Consider the following 16,462-nt stretch of genomic DNA (forward strand, 5'->3'; position numbering starts at 1 on the left):
GGTGATCTGCACGCCTCAGCCTCCAAAAGTACTGGGATTACAGACATGAGCCACCGCGCCTGGCCGAACTATGTAACTTTTGACAAGAATTTTACTCTCTTTAGCTCTTATGGAAGATGGCCAGGTCTTGAACTCAGTCAGTTTTTTTTTTTTTTTTTTTTTGAGACGGAATCTCGCTCTGTCGCCCAGGCTGGAGTGCAGTGGCCGGATCCCAGGTCACTGCAAGCTCCGCCTCCCGGGTTTACGCCATTCTCCTGCCTCAGCCTCCCGAGTAGCTGGGACTACAGGCACCCGCCACCACGCCCGGCTAGTTTTTTGTTTGTTTTTTTTTTTTAGTAGAGATGGGTTTCACCGGGTTAGCCAGGATGGTCTCGATCTCCTGACCTCGTGATCCACCCGTCTCGGCCTCCCAAAGTGCTGGGATTACAGGCTTGAGCCACCGCGCCCGGCCCAGTCAGTTTTATAGTTGGATCTCAACCCCTAATTGATTTAGAAGCCCTACATCAACTGAAATAGTGGATCATTAACTCTAGAACAGTCTTGTTTACTCATAAAAGTCTCCTAAAGACCTAGGATAGACCACATTTTGAGAGTCCAAAGTTTTATTGTCTGTGAGTAAGAACAATAAAACTACATGAAACCATGCCCTGTGGTGTTTGAAAGCTGAAGTCAAGGTTGGCAGCATGAAAGAGTGGCAATCGAACCACTTAATTAAATTCCCTTATCAGATGATCAGACTATTGTTTATCAGTAGAGCTAGTGGTTAAGTGAGGCCTCCAACCTTGTCCTAGCTGGTTGCCTTGGGAGAGTTTCCAGATTTCTCTGTGGCTCACTTTATCATCATCTGTAAAACGGGCAGAGTAACAGCTTAGTACCAACCTCATGGTAATGTGCTGGTTAAAATATACTCAGCTGGCTGGGTGTGGTGGCTCATCCCTATAATCCCAGCACTTTGGGAGGCCAAGGTGGGTAGATCACCTGAGGTCAGTAGCTCGAGACCAGCATGGCCAACATGGTGAAACCCCGTCTCTACTAAAAATATAAAAATTAGCCAAGTGTAGTGGTGCACACCTGTAATCCCAGCTACTCAGGAGGCTGAGGCAGAAGAATTGCTTGAACCCAGGAGGCGGAGACTTCAGTGAGCTGAGATAGCACCATTGCACTCCAGCCTGGGCAACAAGAGCGAAACTCTGTCTCAAAAAGTAATAATAATAAATAAATAATACTCAGCTGGCCGGATGTGGTGGCTCATGCCTATAATCCCAGCACTTTGGGAGGCCAAGGAGGGTGGATCACTTGAGCTCAGCAGTTCAAGACCAGCCTGGCCAATGTGGTGAAACCTCTTTTCTACTAAAAATACAAAAGTTAGCCTGACATGGTGCCATGTGCCTATAATCCCAGCTACTAGGGAGGCTGAGGCAGGAAAATCGCTTGGACTTGGGAGGTGGAGGTTGCAGTGAGCCAAGATCATACCACTGCAGTCCAGTCCAGCCTGGGCGGCAGAATACAACTGTGTCTCAAAAAAACAAAAACAAAACAAAACAAAACAAAAAACTCAGCTGAACATGGACGCAACATGTGATAAGTGATGAATGATGGCCACCATCATTCTTGTCTCTGGCTGGGGTAGGACTAGTGAGATTTGGATGTGTAAGGTAGCTCACTCAGATATTGGATTAGGGAGACCCAAAAAACTGCAGTGGAACTCAGGCCCTGTTTATCTGGGGCAGATGGCTAATACTGAAACACAGGAAATGGCTAACAACAAACTTCCTAGAAATCGGTTTGTTTGGGCCGGGCGCAGTATCTCACGCCTGTAATCCCAACACTGGGAGGCCAAGGTTGGTGGATTACATGAGGTCATGAGCTCAAGACCAGCCTGGCTAACATGGCGAAACCCCATCTCTATTAAAAAATACAAAAATTATGTAGGGATGGTGGCATGTGCCTGTAATCCCAGCTACTTGGTAGGCTAAGGCAGGAGAATTGCTTGAACCTAGGAGGCAGAGGTTGCAGTGAGCCAAGACGGCGCCGCTGCCCTCCAGCCTGGGTGACAGAGCAAGATGCCATCTCGTGGGGAAAAAAGAAAGAAATCAGTTTGTCCAATGAGGTGCTGGCAAATGTTTAACAACCGGCTCCAGTAGGGTATGTGTGTGTATGTGTACTAACTTGTAGCATTTGCTGATTTCAGTAGTGTAAATATTTCCACCATGGCCAATTTCAAACTACCAACACGGCATCACTGAACAGAGTTGTGTATTTCCATCTATGATATTTCCATCATATAGATGCAACAGACATAAATGTCCTCAAATGCACAGATACTAGTAAAATATAGTAAAATAATTGGAAAGTGATGAGTTTGAGTCTTTTAATATAATCATAAGTTTATATAACTTAATTTTTAATAATGACTGTGTGTAACAACTGGCTTGCAAAATTATTGAGAATTTAACAATTGGGCTCTCATGAGCCTGTACAAGCTGGCTCCAGACACCACTCCAGCCACCCCACGTGCCCTTTTGGATCCTGTGGAGTATAACCCAGGACCCGGCAACTGCACAAGTGCTCAGGGCAGCTTCAATATCCTTCTTAGGGACTCCTTTCTCTGGCAATTGCGTCTCCCTCCCCAAGGACACAACCCCAGAGGTGACCTTTTCCCTTCCAGGCTCCAAGCTATTTAACATTCTCATCTACCAGCACCTCCCCCTACTGCAGGGTGGCTATTTCAGGAATGCTGGGACATGCACGTAGGGCATCCTGGCCAGCCACTCGCTGGCCAGCCACTTGCCGAATGCACCCCGTCAGGTGCTCGCAAGGTCATCCAGATGGCTAGAAAGAGAGCAGCAGCCTTAGGAAGGGGCTGCCTGCTCCTAGGCTCACAGACCAGTGATACCTGCATTCTCAAATTAAGAATGCCTGGGCAAACAGACCCTAGAAGTCCACTGCCCTCGTGTGTTTGAAAACCTGAATCCAAACTACCATTTCTTAGTTTAATCTCACTCCTGCCCATTGCTTCTCTACCCCTGCAAGTGACAACAGAGACAGTCATAAATAATGTTGGCAACTTCACGCACGGGGTGCTTGCTCTAGAATTATCCTACTTAATCCTCATAACAACCCTATGAAGTAGGTACTATTTTTATCCCAGTTCTGTAGATGAGAAGTCCAGGATTTGGGTGGTATGTTAATTTGCCCACAGTCATATAGAAGGACTGTCTGGGGAACTCAAGTGTCTTATCAGTGTTTTTTCTTTTTTTTGTTTGTTTGAGATGGAGTTTTGCTCTTGTCGCCCAGGCTGGAGTGCAATGGTGCAATCTTGGCTCACTGCAACCTCCGCCTCCCAGATTCAAGTGATTCTCCCGCCTCAGCCTCTCAAGTAGCTGGAATTACAGGCACCCACTACCATGCCCAGCTAATTTTTGTATTTTTAGTAGAGACAGAGTTTCACCATGTTGGCCAGGCTGGTCTCAAACTCCTGACCTTAACCTCAGGTGATCCACCTACCTCGGCCTCTCAAAGTATTGGGATTACAGGCATGAGCCACTGTGCCTGGACCGTTTTTTTTTTTTTTTTTTTTAGATGGAGTTTTCACTCTTGTTGCCCAGGCTGGGGTACAGTGTTGCCATCTTGGCTCGCTGCAATCTCTGCCTCCCAAGTCCAAGCGGTTCTCCTGCCTCAGCCTCCTAAGTGGTTGGGATTACAGGCACATGCCACCACACCCGGCTATTTTTATTATTATTATTTTTAGCAGAGATGGGGTTTCACCATGTTGGCCAGGCTGGTCTCAAACTCCTGACCTTGTGATCCGCCCACCTCAGACTCCAAAGTACTGGGATTACAGGCAGGAGCTGCTGCGCCCGGACTATCAGTGTTTTTTCTTTCTCCCTCACCTGTCTTCCTTTACACGGTATCCTTGGTTCATACGTGATTATTTTGCATGTTTGACATGTTGCTTGTTACTAAACGTTCTCAACACAGAGGCAGTAGTAGAAGCCATGAGTCTGATAAGTTTGCTCAAGGAGAGAGTGTGCTATGAGGAGGGATCGTTGACAAGACCCTGGAGGACATGAGGACCTAAGAGCCCCTAAGAGGAGACAGAGAAGGAGCTGTCCCGCAAAGTGCGAGATGTCCCAGGAGAGAGGTGTCCGGGGGATGACTATGGGGGGAAGCTACAAAGTGGACAAGTAAACGAGCACCAGAAGGTGTCCCAGGGATCTGGCAATCAAGAGGCCATCAGTGACCCGGGCAGGGTCTGTTTCTTCATTTCTTTGCCAGCGGGTGAGGAGGCTGTAGCAGGGAAGGCAGGACACCCAATAGGTGGGTGGAGGAAAGGCAGGGAGGTCGCCAAGTGGGGCCACCCAGTGTAGACTTCCCTTCCAAGAAGGAGAAAGAGGGAGAGAGACACTAGGTGGAAGGAAGGATTTCGAGATTTGGGTTTCAGTTTTTGTTTTTTGTTTTTGTTTTTTAAAAAACACAGTTTCAGGCTGGGCGTGGTGGCTCACGCCTGTAATCCCAGCACTTTGGGAGGCCGAGGCGGGTGGATCACGAGGTCAGGAGATCGAGACCATCCTGGCTAACACGGTGAAACTCCGTCTCTACTAAAAATACAAAAAATTAGCCGGGCGTGGTGGCAGGCGCCTGTAGTCCCAGCTACTCGGGAGGCTGAGGCAGGAGAATGGCGTGAACCCGGGAGGTGGAGCTTGCAGTGAGCCAAGATTGCGCCACTGCACTCCAGTCTGGGAGCCACAGAGAGACTCCGTCTCAAAAAAAAAAAAAAAAAAAAAAAAAAAAAAAAAAAAAACACAGTTTCAGCAGGGCGCGGTGGCTCACACCTATAATCCCAGCACTTTGGGAGGCCAAGGCGGGCAGATCACTAGGTCAGGAAATCAAGACTACCCTGGCCAACATGGTGAAACCCCGTCTCTACTAAAATACAAAAAAAAAAAAAAAAATTAGCTGGGAGTGGTGGCACATGCCTATAGTAGCAGCTACTCGGGAAACTGAGGCAGGGGAATTGCTTGAACCCAGGAGGCGGAGGTTGCAGTGAGCCGAGATCCCGCCACTGCACTCCAGCCTGGCGACAGAGCAAGACTGTGTCTCAAAAACAAACAAACAAACATAAACACAGTTTCACTCTGTCGCCCAGGCTGGCATGCAATGGCACCGTCTCGGCTCACTGCAACCTCCACCTCCCAGGTTCAAGCAATTCTTGTACCTCAGCCTCCTGAGTAGCTGGGATTACAGGCACACGCCACCATGCCTGGCTATTTTTTGTATTAGTAGAGACAGGGTTTCACCGTGTTGGCCAGGCTGGTCTCAAACTCCTGACCTCAAGCGATCCACCTGCCTCAGCCTCCCAGTGTTGGGATTACAGGCGTGAGCCACCGTGCCCTGCCAAAACTGTTCTTTAAAAAACTAAACTAAGGCACCCCGCCTTAGTTTTAGTTTAGTTTTGTTTTAAGCTGGGAATGCCCTTAGCAAATTTCTATGCTGAGGAAAGGGAGCTAGCAGAGGTGAGGCTGAAGATGCCAGCAAGAGGACAGTGATGGCTGACACCACAGATGTGGGGGGATCCAAGTCCCAAACCAGAGAACACTGTACTCCCCTCCCCTCCCGGTTTGGTGGGAGCTGGATGGCTCCTGCCTGACGGCCTGTATTTTCTCAAAGGAGGAGGCAGAGGGTGAGGGATGGCGACCTCCCTGCCTTTCCTCCACCCACCTATTGGGTCTCCTGCCTTCCCCGCTACAGCCTCCTCACCCGCTGGCAAAGTAGTTGGGGGACTGAGGATAGTGGAGGAGGCGTATAACAGCCAGTCTGAGAGGACAAGAGAAGGGGTTGCCAAGAGAAACAACTGAAATAGGAAATGATACAGATGCTCCTCGATTCACAAGGGGCTACAGCCCCATAAACCCGTTGTATGTGGAAAATACATTTATTGTGGGCAGCACAGCAGACGGTCCCCCGACTGATAATGATTTGATTTCAGATGTTTCGACTATATGATGGTGTGAAAGAATTACACCTTCAGTAGAAACCATAACCCCATCGTAAGTCATAAGGAGTTCTTTGACTTAAGTTGGGGCTACATCCTAATAAACCAATCACAAAGTTGAAAAATCTGGAATGGAAGCATTGGAAGTCGGACACCATCTGTACAGGTGCAGTGGGACCATCTCTGCAGGTGTCAGCGCCTCAGCAGCCGAGACTAGACTTGGAAGATGCTGGTTATGGGTTCTGTCTGCAGCCCAAAAGCTTGTCCATCGTCTCCTTTTTTACTGCTTTTGCCACCAGAGAGGGACACTCTTGCTCCAGGTTCTGGGAACAGTTCACCATGGCCCCCCATTTAAAACCCCATGAGGCTGGGCACAATGGTGCACACCTGTAGTCCTAGCTCAAGCAGGAGCATGGCTTGAGCCCAGGGGTTCTGGGCTGTAGTGCTCTATGCCAACCAGGTGTCCATACTATGTTCAGCATTAATATATGACCTCCCAGGAGCGGGGGACCACCAGGTTGCTTAAAGAGGGGTGAACCGACCCAGGTCAGAAATGGAGCAGGTCAAAACTCCTGTGCTGATCAGTAGTGGGATTCTGCCTATGAATAGCCACTACACTCCAGCCTGGGCAACATAGTGAGACCCTGCCTCTAAAAAAATAAAATAAAATAAATAAATAAATTTTAAAAAGGCTGGGCACAGTGGCTCACACCAGTCATCCCAGCACTTTGGAAGGCTAAGGTGAGAGGATTACTTGAACCCAGGAGTTGGAGACCAGCCTGGGCAACATGGTGAAACCCCATCTGTACAAAAGGTAAAAATTAGCCAGGTGTGGTGGCGCACACCTGTAGTCCCAGCTACTCGGGAGGCTGAGGTGGGAGAATCACTTTGAGCCCGGGGAGGTAAAGGCTGCAGTGAGCAGTGATTGCACCACTGTACTCCATCTTGGGTGACAAAGTGAGACCCTGTCTCAAAAAAAAAAAAAAAAAAAAGAAAAGCCCACGAGGGTATCTCTGGATTTCTTTCTTCCTTTTCTTGTGAATGGTGCTTTATCACCCTCACTGTGATGGTTAATATAAGTGTCAACTTGATTGGATTGAAGGATGCAAAGTATTGTTTATGGGTATGCCTGTGAGGACGCTGCCAGAGATTAACATTTGAGTCATTGGACTGGGAGAGGCAGAACCACCCTTGATCTGGGTGGGCACCCTCCAATGGGCTGCCAGCGCAGTGAGAATAAAGTAGGTGGAAGGCGCGGAAGGAGCTGACATGCAGAGTCTTCCAGCCTTCATCTTTCTCCCGTGGTGCATGCTTCCTGCCCTCAAACATCATCAGGTTCTTCAGCCTTTCGACTCTTGGACAACACAGTGGTTTCCCAGGTGCTCTCCAGCCTTTGGCCACAGACTGAAGGCTGCGCTGTCAGCTTCCCTACTTTTGCAGTTCTGGGGACTGCGCCTCTACTGGCTTCTTTGCTCCTCAGCTTGCAGCCTATCATGGGACTTCACCTAGTGATGGTGTGAGTCGATTCTCCTTAATAAAGTCCCTTTCGACCGCGCACGGTGGCTCATGCCTGTAATCCCAGCACTTTGGGAAGCTGAGGCAGGCAGATCACCTGAGGTCAGGGGTTCAAGACCAGCCTGGCCAACATGGTGAAACCCTGTCTCTACAGAAATACAGGAATTAGCCAGGCATGATGGCGGGTGCCTGTAATCCCAGCTATTTGGGAGGCTGAGGTGGGAGAATCACTTGAACCCAGGAGATGGAGGTTGCAGTGAGCTGAGATTGCGCCATTGCACTCCAGCCTGAGTGACAGAGTGAGACTCAGTCTCAGAAAAATAAAAAATAATAATTAAAAAAACCTCTCTTTCATATATACATCTATCCTGTTAGTTCTGTCCCTCTCGAGAACCCTCACTAATCCACTCACTTTCTTTTATTTATTTATTTATTTTTTTAGATGAGTCTTGCTCAGTCGCCCAGGCTGGAGTGCAGTGGTGTGATCTCGGCTCACTACAACCTCCGCCTCCCAGGTTCACGTCATTCTCCTGCCTCAGCCTCCCACGTAGCTGGGACTACAGGCTCATGCCACCACGCCTGGCTAATTTTCTGTATTTTTAGTAGAGACGGGGTTTCACCGTGTTAGCCAGGACAGTCTTGATCACCTGACCTTGTGATTCACCTGCCTCGGCCTCCCAAAGTGCTGGGATTACAGGCGTGAGCCACCACGCCCAGTGCCCACTCACTTTCTCAAGATCACTTAACATATGTAGTAATCCCCCATGCAGAATAAGGAAGTTATTCATTTTGCCCAGAACAGAGCAGGACTTCCAGTTCCAGGTTAGTGATTATCCCATTTTGTCACAGGATGTACCACAAGATCTCCTGAGGCTTCCCCTTATTTGATCAAATAGAAAATACATTCCTAGAGGCCGGGCATGGTGGCTCACACCTGTAATCCCAGCACTTTGGGAGGCCGAGGTGGGCGGATCACAAGGTCAGGAGTTTGAGACCAGCCTGGCCAACATAGTGAAACCCTGTCTCTACTAAAAACACAAAAAATTAGCCGGGCGTGGTGGCGGGCACCTATAATCCCAGCTACATGGGAGGCTGAGGCAGGAGAATGGCTTGAACCTGGGAGGCGGAGGTTGCAGTGAGCAGAGATCACATCATTGCGCTCCAGCCCGGGTGACAATGCAAGACTGTCTCAAAAAACAAAAAAAGAAAATACATTCTTAGAATTGACCTCCCTGTAGTCAACATAGATGGAATTTATTGCAAGCATTCGTCCTTTTCCCTTGAAAAAGATTTGCCTGTTCAATAACTTAGATCTGAGTTTCATTAGGAGGGAAATAGGTTTCCATTCTGATCTATCAGTAGTGGTTGCATAGAAGCCCACCTGGAAAGAGTTCTGTGATCAACTAGTCAGGCCTGCCAAGGGCCAGGCAGTAGGACAGTTAAAGCTTGTGTGCTAAACACGGTGCTTCAGCCCTCAGTATCTGTGGGGGATTGGTTCCAGTACCTTCATTGGGTGCTAAAATCCATACATGCTCAAGTCCCTGATATAAAATGGCTTAGTATTTGCATATAACTTACCCACATCCTCCTATATACTTTAAATCTCTAGATTTTACACATAATACCTAATACAATCTAAATGCTACGTAAATAGTTGTTACGTTGTATTGTTTGGGAGATGATGACAAGGAAAAAGGTACATGTTCAGTACAGGCACAATGTTTTTTTCAATTTTTTCCAATTTTTTTTTTTTTCTGGAGACAGGGTCTCACTCTGTCACCCAGCCTGGAGTGCAGTGGCACCAACAATAGTTCACTGCAGCCTTGAACTCCTGAGCTCCAGCAATTCTCTTACCTCAGCCTCCCTCGAGACTATAGGAATGCACCACCATGCCTGGCTTTCTTTTTTTTTTTTTTTTTTTTTTTTTTTTGTGGTAGAAATGGGGTCTTGCTATGTTGCCCAAGCTGGTCTCAAACTCCGGGCCTTATGTGATCCTTCTGCCTCAGCTTCCCAAAGTGCTGACATCACAGGTGTGAGCCACCGTGCATGACCCTTCAAATATGTTTGTTCTGTGCTTGGCTGAGTCCATGGATACAGAATCCACAGATACGGCACCCACAGATACTGTCAGGCCTCTGAGCCCAAGTGAAGCCATCATATCCCCTGTGACCTGCATGTATACATCCAGATGGCCTGAAGCAACTGAAGATCCAAAAAAGAAGTGAAAATAGCCTTAACTGATGACAGTCCACCATTGTGATTTGTCCCTGCCCCACCCTGATACTATATATTCTCTGCCTCCCTTAAGAAGGTACTTTGTAATATTCTCCCCTGCCCTTAAGAATATACTTTGTATACCTATCCCAAACCTATAAGAACTAATGATAATCCCACCACCCTTTGCTGACTCCTCTTTTGGACTCAGCCCGCCTGCACCCAGGTGAAATAAACAGCTTTATTGCTCACACAAAGCCTGTTGGTGGACTCTCTTCACAGGGACGCACGTGACATTTGGATTGTGACTCGGATTGGGGGACTTCCTTTGGGAGATCAATCCTCTGTCCTCCTGCTCTTTGCTCCGTGAGAGAGATCCACCTATGACCTTGGGTCCTCAGACCAACCAGCCCAAGGAACATCTCACCAATTTTAAATCGGGTAAGCAGCCTCTTTTTACTCTCTTCTCCAACCTCTCTCACTATCCCTCAGCCTCTTTTTCCTTTCAATCTTGGCGCCATCCCTCAATCTCTCCCTTCTCTTAATTTCAACTCCTTTCCTTTTCTAGTAGAGACAGAGGAGACACATTTTATCCGTGACCCCAAAACTCTGACACCAGTCACGGACTCGGGAAGACAGTCTTCCCTTAATGTTTAATCACTGTGGGGATGTCTGCTTGATTATTCACCCACGTTTCAGAGGTGTCTGATCACCGCGGGGAAGCCTGCCTTGATCCTTCACCCTTAGTGGCAAGCACCACTTTCCTGGGGGGCAAGTACCCCCTACCCCTTCTCTCCATGTCTCTACCCTCTCTTTTCTCTGGGCTTGCCTCCTTCACTATGGGCAACCTTCCACCCTCCATTCCTCCTTCTTCTCCCTCAGCCTGGCAAGAACTTAAAACCTCTTCAACTCACACCTGACCTAAAACCTAAACCCCTTATTTTCTTCTGCAATGCCTCTTAACCCCAATACAAACTCGACAATGGTTCCAAATAGCCAGAAAATGGCACTTTTGATTTTTCCATCCTACAAGGTCTAGGTAATTCTTGTCGTAAAATGGGCAAATGGTCTGAGATGCCTGACGTCCAGGCATTCTTTTACACATCAGTCCCTTCCTAGTCTCTGTTTCCAATGCTACTTGTCCCAAATCCTTCTTTTCCTCCCGCCTGTCCCCTCAGTCCCAACCCCAAGTGTCACTGAGTCTTTTCAATCTTCCTTTTCTACTGACCCATTTGACCTCTGCCCTCCTCCCCATACTGGTCCTCCTCAGGTCGCTCCCTGCCAGGCTGAATCAGGCTCCAATTCTTCCTCAGCCTCCACTCCCCCACCCTGTAATCCTTCTATCACCTCCCCTCCTCACACCCTGTCCGGCTTATAGTTTTGTTCCGCAACTAGCCCTCCCCTACCTGCTCAACAATTTCCTCTTAAAGAGGTGGCTGGAGCTAAAGGCATAGTCAAAGTGAATGCTCCTTTTTCTTTATCCAACCTCTCCTAAATCAGTTAGCATTTAGGCTCTTTTTCATCAAATATAAAAACCCAGCCCAGTTCACGGCTCATTTGACAGCAACCCTGAGATGCTTTACAGCCCTAGACCTTGAAAGGTCAGAAAGCTGTCTTATTCTCAATATGCATTTTATTACCCAATCCACTCCCAACATTAAATAAAGCTCCAAAAATTAGATTATGGCCCTCAAACCCCACAAGAGGACTTAATTAACCTCATCTTAAAGGTGTACAATAATAGAATAGAGGCAGCCAAGTAGCGACATATTTCTGAGCTGCAAGTCCTTGCCCCAACTGTGAGAGAAACCCTAGCCACATCTCCAGCACACAAGAACTTCAAAATGCCTAAGCCACACATGCCTAAGCCACAGCAGTCAAGCATTCCTACAGGAGCTTCTCCATCAGGACCTTGCTTCAAGTGCCAGAAATCTGGCCACTGGGCCAAGGAATGCCCACAGCCCGGGATTCCTCCCAAGCCATGTCCCATCTGTGCAAGGACCCGCTGGAAATCAGACTGCCCAGCTTACCTGGCAGCCACTCTTAGAGCCCCAAAAGCTCTGGCCCAAGGCTCTCTGACTGACTCCTTCCCAGATCTTGGCTTAGCGGCTGAAGACTGATGCTGCTCAATTGCCTCGGAAGCCTCCTGGATCATCACAGATTCTTTGGGTAACTCTTACAGTGGAGGGTAAGTCCATCCCCTTCTTAATTAATACGGAGGCTACCCACCCCACATTGCCTTCTTTTCAAGGACCTGTTTCCCCTGCCTCCATAACTGTTGTGGGTACTGACGGCCAGGCTTCAAAACCCCTTAAAACTCCCCCACTCTGATGTCAACTTGGACAACATTCTTTTATGCACTCCTTTTTAGTTATCCTCACCTGCCCAGCTCCCTTATTAGGTCAAGACATTTTAACTAAATTATCTGCTTCCCTGCCTATTCCTAGGCTACAGCCATACCTCATTGCTGCCCTTTTCCCCAGCTGAAAGCCTCCTTCGCATCCTCCCCTTGTATCTCCCCACCTTAACCCACAAGTGTAGGACACCTCTACTCCGTCCTTGACCACCGATCATTCACCCCTTACCATCCCATTAAAACCTAATCATCCTTACCCTGCTCAACACAAATATCCCATCCCACAGCATGCTTTAAAAGGATTAAAGCCTGTTATCACTCACCTGTTACAGCATGGCCTTTTAAAGCCTATAAACTCTCCTTACAATTCCCCCATTTTACCTGTTCAAAAATCGGACAGGTCTTACAAGTTAGTTCAGGATCTTCACCTTATCAGCCAAATTGTCTTGCCTATCCACCCCATGCTGCCAAACCCATATACTCTCCTATCCTCAATACCTCCCTCCACAAGCCATTATTCTGTTCTGGATCTCAAAACATGCTTTCTTTACTATTCTTGTGCACCCTTCATCCCAGCCTCTCTTCACTTTCACTTGGACTGACCCTGACACCCATCAGGCTCAGCAAACTACCTGGGCTGTACTGCCGCAAGGCTTCACGGACAGCCCCCATTACTTCAGTCATGCCCAAATTTCTTCCTCATCCGTTATCTATCTCGGCATAATTCTTCATGAAAACATACCTGCTCTCCCTGCTAATTGTGTCTGACTAATCTTCCAAACCCTAACCCCTTCTACAAAACAACAACTCCTTTCCTTCCTGGGCATGGTTAAATACTTTCACCTTTAAATACCTGGTTTTGCCATCCTAATGAAACCATTATATAAACTCAAAAAAGAAGACCTAGCTGACCCCATAGATCCTAAATCCTTTCCCCACTTCTCTTTCCATTTCTTAAAAACAGCCCTAAAATCTGCTCCCACACTAGCTTTCCCTCACTCATCCCAACCCATTTTCATTATACACAGCTAAAGTGCAGGGCTGTGCAATCGGAATTCTTACACAAGAGCCGGGACTGTGCCCTGTAGCCTTTCTGTCCAAACGACTTGACCTTACTGTTTTAGGCTAGCCCCCACATTATTCCTGATACCACACCTGACCCCCATGAATGTATCTCTCTGATCCACCTGACATTCACTCCATTTCCCCATATTTCCTTCTTTCCTGTTCCTCACCCTGATCACACTTGATTTATCGATGACAGTTCCACCAGGCCTAATTGCCACTCACCAGCAAAGGCAGGCTATGCTATAGTGTCTTCCACATCTATCATTGAGGCTACCACGCTGCCTTCCTCCACTACCTCTCAGCAAGCCGAACTCATTGCCTTAACTTGAGCCCTCACTCTTGCAAAGGGACTACACGTCAATATTGATACTGACTCTAAATATGCTTTCCATATCCTGCACCACCATGCTATTGTATGGACTGAAAAAGGTTTCCTCGCTATGCAAGGAATCATTAATGCCTCTTTAATAAAAACTCTTCTCAAGGCCCCTTTACTTCCAAAGGAAGCTGGAGTCATTCACTGCAAGAGCCATCATAAGGCATCAGATCCCATTGCTCAGGGCAACACTTATGCTGATAAGATAGCTAAAGAAGCAGCTAGTGTTCCAACTTTTGTCCCTCATGGCCAGTTTTTCTCCTTCTCATTGGTCACTCCCACCTACTCTCCCACTGAAACTTCCACCTGTCAATCTCTCCCCACACAAGGCAAATGGTTCTTGGACCAAGGAAAATATCTCCTTTCAGTCTCACAGGCCCATTCTATTCTGTCGTCATTTCATAACCTCTTCCATGTAGATTACAAGCCGCTAGCCCGCCTCTTAGAACCTCTCATTTCCTTTCCATCGTGAAAATCTATCCTCAAGGAAATCACTTCTCAGTGTTCCATCTGCTATTCTACTGCCCCTCAGGGATTGTTCAGGCCCCCTCCCTTTCCTACACATCAAGCTGGGGATTTGCCCCTGCCCAGGACTGGCAAACTGACTTTACTCACATGCCCTGAGTCAGGAAAATAAAATACCTCTTGGTCTGGGTAGACACTTTCACTGGATAGGTAGGGGCCTTTCCCACAGGGTCTCAGAAGGCCACCACAGTCATTTCTTCCCTTCTGTCAGACTTAATTCCTCGGTTTAGCCTTTCCACCTCTATACAGTCTGATAACGGACCGGCCTTTATTAGTCAAATCACCAAGCAGTTTCTCAGGCTCAGTAAAACCTTCATACCCCTTACTGTCCTCAATCTTCAGGAAAGGTAAAACGGACTGATAGTCTTTTAAAGACACACCTCACCAAGCTCAGCCTCCAACTTAGAAAGGACTGGACAGTACTTTTACCTCTTGCTCTTCTCAGAATTAGAGCCTGTCCTCAGGATGCTAGTACAGCCCATTTAAGCTCCTGTATGGACAGTCCTTTTCATTAGGCCTCAGTCTCATTCCAGACACCAGCCCAACTTGAACTGCACTGCAAAAACTTGTCATCCCTACTATCTTATGTCTAGTCATACTAGGAGTAAATACTCAACTACTGGTAAATACCCTACTGGTAAATACCCTGCCCTTGTTTACACTGCCGGTTTACACTTTTCCTTCAAACCATCGTAACTGATATCTCCTGGTTTTACCTCAAACCCCCACCCTTAAGTCTCTCTTAAAGTGGATAATCTTTGCTGACAGGGTACACTCTAATACTTTCACCCTGATGAAGTCCTATTCTTTACTTTTATACTCACTGTTATTCTCATTCCTGTTCTTATGCCACCCTCTACCTCTCCCCAGCTATCTCCACCACACTATCAATCTCAGTCACTCTCTCCTAGCTGTTTCTAATCCTTCTTTAACAAACAATTGCTGGCTTTGCATTTCTCTTTTCTCCAAAATCATTGCTGAGGCCTTGACTTACTCACTGCTTTAAAAAGAAAAAAAAAAAGACTCCATATTTTTAAATAAACAGTGTTTTTTTTTACCTGAATCAATCTGGCCTGGTATGATAACATAAAAAAACTCAAGGATAGATCCCCAAAACTTGCCAACCAACCAAACAATTATTCTGAACCCCCTTGGGCACTCTCTAATTGGATGTCTGGGTCCTCCCAATTCTTAGTCCTTTAATACCTGTTTTTCTCCTTCTCTTATTTGGACCTTGCGCCTTCCGTTTAGTTTCTCAATTCATAAAAAACCACATCCAGGCCATCACCAATCATTCTATATGACAAATGTTCCTTCTAACAACCCCACAATATCACCCCTACAAATCTTTCTTCAATTTAATATCTCCCACTCTAGGTTCCCATGCTGCCCCTAATCCCACTCAAAGCAGCCCTGAGAAACATCGCCCATTGTCTCTCTATACCACCCCAAAAAAATGTTTGCCACCCCAACACTTCACCACTATGTTGTTTTGTTTTTCTTATTAATATAAGAAGACAGGAATGTCAGGCCTCTGAGCCCAAGCTAAGCCGTCATATCCCCTGTGACCGGCACGTATACATCCAGATGGCCTGAAGCAACTGAAGATCCAAAAAAGAAGTGAAAATAGCCTTAACTGATGACATTGCACCATTGTGATTTGTTCCTGTGCCACCCTAACTGATATGATATGTTCTCCCCTGCCCTTAAGAAGGTACTTTGTATGTCTATCTATCCCAAACCTATAAGAACTAATGATAATCCCACCACCCTTTGCTGACTCCTTTTTCGGACTCAGCCCGCCTGCACCCAGGTGAAATAAACAGCCTTGTTGCTCACACAAAGCCTGTTGGTGGACCCTCTTCACACGGACATGTGTGACAGATACGGCACCCACAGATACAGAGGGCTGACTGTATTTGCCCAGGCTGGTAAGAGGTGGGGTAGGGGATAGAGGTAAGGGTTAGTTTTGCAGATTGGAAAGGGAAGAGATTCTGCAGAAGTCTTATTGGTTTTTCAACCTCTTTTCTGAGTAGTTTAGAGTGGGGTGGTTGCTGATTGAGAATGTTTATGTCTGTTTGACAGAGTCAAGGTGGAAGGTATCCAGAAAAGAGAAGTACACACGGCAGCTCTTGGAGTTTTGACACCCCCTCCCTGCCAATCCAGGGCACTGTTAGCAGGGCAGTCACAAAGACTCTTGGGCCAGGCTGCCTCTCAGCACTCAGGCCTGAAGAGGTGGGGAGAGCAACAGCCTGTAGAAGTGGCCTGGCAGGAGAAATGCTGAGTTTGTCTTTCTGCCAGAGGCAGGCACAGGATGTACTAATTGCAGCCTGGTCCTCTGCTCTAGGTACACATGGATTTAGACTTTATGGAGTCTGAAGCTTTTGGTAGGATTGGCTGGACAAGGGAGTCC

The 16,462-nt window shown here is 47.3% G+C and overlaps 1 long non-coding RNA gene across 1 annotated transcript in view; it reads left to right on the forward strand.

Annotated features, from left to right (window-relative positions):
- Nucleotides 1–15,070, forward strand: part of LOC135971900 (uncharacterized) — a 36,926-nt gene extending 21,856 nt beyond the window's left edge. Inside the window, exons 3-4 of the long non-coding RNA XR_010588271.2 lie at nt 10,007–10,165; nt 11,819–15,070. This is a non-coding gene — a long non-coding RNA (uncharacterized lncRNA). The remainder of the gene's footprint in view (nt 1–10,006; nt 10,166–11,818) is intronic.
- Nucleotides 15,071–16,462: the final 1,392 nt, after the last annotated feature.

This window comes from Macaca fascicularis, chromosome 7 (genome assembly GCF_037993035.2).
Source record: "Macaca fascicularis isolate 582-1 chromosome 7, T2T-MFA8v1.1".
Classification (NCBI taxonomy): Eukaryota; Metazoa; Chordata; class Mammalia; order Primates; family Cercopithecidae; genus Macaca; species Macaca fascicularis.